Source organism: Microcebus murinus, chromosome 11 (genome assembly GCF_040939455.1).
Source record: "Microcebus murinus isolate Inina chromosome 11, M.murinus_Inina_mat1.0, whole genome shotgun sequence".
NCBI lineage: Eukaryota > Metazoa > Chordata > Mammalia > Primates > Cheirogaleidae > Microcebus > Microcebus murinus.
The window spans coordinates 61,693,568-61,697,073 of record NC_134114.1 but is presented as its reverse complement, the minus strand read 5'-3'; the positions used below and the strand labels follow the sequence as shown (position 1 = coordinate 61,697,073).

At 34.7% G+C, this 3,506-nt stretch overlaps 1 non-coding gene across 1 annotated transcript; it reads left to right on the top strand.

The window, feature by feature from the left end:
- Positions 1-3,089: 3,089 nt before the first annotated feature.
- LOC142874116 (U1 spliceosomal RNA) lies at positions 3,090-3,253 on the top strand. Its single transcript, XR_012921951.1, has one exon. It is a non-coding gene; the product is annotated as a U1 spliceosomal RNA (small nuclear RNA).
- Positions 3,254-3,506: the final 253 nt, after the last annotated feature.

Below are 3,506 nucleotides of genomic sequence, written 5' to 3'. Positions count from 1 at the left end.
TTTGTCTAATTGCTTTTATCAAACTGAGTTTGGTTTTAGGCTACCAGCCAATACTCAAGGACATGAAAAATAATAAAAAATACAAACTTGTAATTAAGTCTGTTGTGCAGATACTGTTGAGAACATCCTACAGTGTATCATAAAATATCTTTTCTTAGGAAGACCTACAATAGAAATTTCCTTCCAATGTTTTAGAGAAAGTTCATTCTTAATAGGCATTTGCTGTTTTCTTTGGTCTTGGAATATTGCAACTGACCGCCTTTTTTTCTCTATTTTTGTAATCTAGGAAACACTTTCTCATGGATAATGGGAATCACCATTGTCTGTCCTTTTTCCTTTTCTTTCCTTTTTTTGTTTTTTCTAGACAGGGTCTTGTGTTCTACCATCGGGACTAGAGTGCAGTGGTGTCATCGTAGCTCACTGCAACCTCAAACTCCTGCACTCAAGTGATCCTCCTGCCTCAGCCTGCCAAATAGCTGGACTTCAGGTGCATGCCACCATGTCTAGTTAACTTTTTTTTTTTTAAGAGACATAGTCTCACAATGTTGCCAAGGCTAGTCTCAAACTCTTGGCTCAAGTGACCCTCCTGCCTCAGCTTCCCAAAATGCTAGGATTGCAGGCATGAGCCACTATGCCTGGCCCTGCCTTTATTTTTCAACTTTGTATTTAGTAGGCTTAGAATCAAATTTGGCCCTCCTTTCTAGTAATTGTGTATAGGAAATACATTTTACATTCCTGTTTGCCATTTAGTCTTGGCCTTATCATATTCCTATTTTCCCCCTGATTTCCCCTACTATTCATTACATTCTTTTTACAATCTTTATTTTTCTAAGCTATCTCAAATCCTTTGCTGCCAAAGAGCTGTATAAATCTATTCATGACATATTCTTAGCAATGATTAAAGTAACATCTTCACTCATGGGATAGCTTCATAGCATATAAGATTTGCTGTCTCAGTTGTATCTCTTATGTTAATAACTTCCACCTCACATCACCCTCTCCTTCCATTTCAGCACCCTCAGTCACAAGTCCTCCAAAAAATCATGCTATTTCTTGTTTCTACATTAACTTGGATGCTGTTACCATTCCCCCTTGATCCTCTTACCTTCAAAGCCCCAGTAGATAGCACTAATACCCTTTCCTTTGTTTTACTTATTACATCCTGTATAAATCCATACACTTTAATTAATACAGACACTTTGATAGCTCCTTTCCAACCTCTATCATCAGACTATAAACTCTTTGAAGGTAGAGGTTATATTTTTATTTGTGCTTTAAAACCAAGAAACTGCCTATTTCCTGCCATATTATGGTCCTTCAATTTATGTCATATGAATATTGGGTGAATTAATGAATATATTATTGAACACTACAGAGTCTATGGGGTCACCACAGTTTTACTAAAACTGAGTCAGAGAGTGGATAGATGATTGCCTGTGCTATGCTTCCTCTTTCAATGAGTGGAGCTATAATACATGAAAATAATAGGGACAATACAGTGGTGTTAAAATATATTACTGTCATATATTCAAAGAAGGAATTTATCTTCCAATGTCCACATTTTTTAAATGAAATAGAAAATATAGACAATGTATTTATGAATATATATATATATATATATATATATATATATATATATGGATGGAGTGTTTGGGCTTTATAGAGATGTAGAAATTCATATGAATATAGACAGAATGTATCTATTGCTAAGGTTTCTTTGATTGTCTGGAAGCTCACCACCATCATACATTTTAAGTTCTTTGAAAATTTAAAATAAGTCATTAGGAATGATGCCTTCACCATATGTTACTGAATAAAGAAAGGACTTTGAAAAGCAAACTAATTATTTTGGGTAAAGTCAATGTTTTGGTAGAAAGAGATGATTCATGTAAAATAGAACTGATGTTTTCATGCTCTAGACTATCAATCTCTATCCAATTATTCTAATTTCCAAACATTGCCAGTATTTCTATTTTCAGATTATGAATCAGGAGATGAGACCATTGATAGGAATTTTTTCAAGGAATCTTTATTTCAAAAGCATTCAAGAAAATCATGGGACTGTAACTTAATAATACTGTATGTTGAAAACATAAATAATTATTTTTATTATGTGACCTTATATATTTGTTCTATTAAATATAATCATTTAAATGCTCAACATAGGTAGCCTGAGAGACTCCTCTAGTATAGCCAGTACTTCATAGATGACAGCTTTATGGGTTATGAGATTACATAATATTGCATATTGTTCTCTTTTGAAGGAATCTCATGGACTACCCTAGTTGAATCCCCTCCAGTAATACTGAATTAATTTAGGGCAAGAAATGTAAAGGGAAGCTCAATAAAACTGGAAATGCATGTGATTTAAACAACTGGCTAAATCTTTCATAGGCTCTATGGTTTTGAAAGAAGACAGTAAATCTCCAGCTATGTATAAATACTTTAATTTTCTTCATATGGTTGTATGTAAATCCATTTTTTGTTCATATGGTAGTATATTAATACAATTGTGCCACATGTATAAATCATAGACATGAATGTATAAGTGGAACCATAGCAAATATGATAGTGTGCCGGTCTTGGTCTGAGACAGGATTTACATTTTACAGAAGTAGCAATTAATATTAACATACAAAAGGCATATATGTAGTGGCTGTCTTTATTTTGTCAGGATTAATGTTCTTCAATGTTTCTTTTTTAATTTCAGAATACACATGTATTTTGGTTTTGGTTACATGGATTGCTTTTGTACTGCTTGAGTCAAACTTGTAAGTGTGCCCATCACCCAGATAGTGTACATTGTACATTGTAGGTATGCTTTCACCCATCCCTTCCTCCCCACTCCCACCTACATGATTTCTGTTGAGTTTTACTTCCTTCTGTGCTCATGAGTGCTGATCGGTTAGTTCTAATTTAATAGGGAGTACATATGGTGTTTGTTTTTCCATTCTTGTGATAACTCACTTAGGAGAATGGTCTCCAGTTCCATCCAGATTGTGGCAAAATAAATGTATTAATTCATTTTTTATGGCTGAGTAGTAGTCCATGGTATACATGTATCACATTTTATTAATTCACTCATGATGGTACTTACCTGGCAGTGGAGATACCATGATCACAAAGGTGGTTTTCCCATGGTGAGGCTTATCCATTGCACTCCGGATGTGCTGACCCCTGTGATTTCCCCAAATGTGGGAAACTCGACTGCATAAGTTGTGGTAGTGGGGGACTGTGTTTGCACACTCCCCTGGCATAAAATTTTTTCAATAAAAAAATATTCATTCATGAATAGATGGGCACTTGGGGTGATTCCCTATCTTTGCAATTGCGAATTGTGTGCAACAAACATTCTAGTGCAAGCATCTTTTTGATAAAATGACTTTTTTTTCCTTTGGGTAAATACCAGTAGTGGAATTACTGGATCAGATGGTAAGCCTACTTTCAGTTCTTTGAGGAATCTTCTTAGTATTTTCCACAAAGCAAAAATCCCACCAACAGTGTGT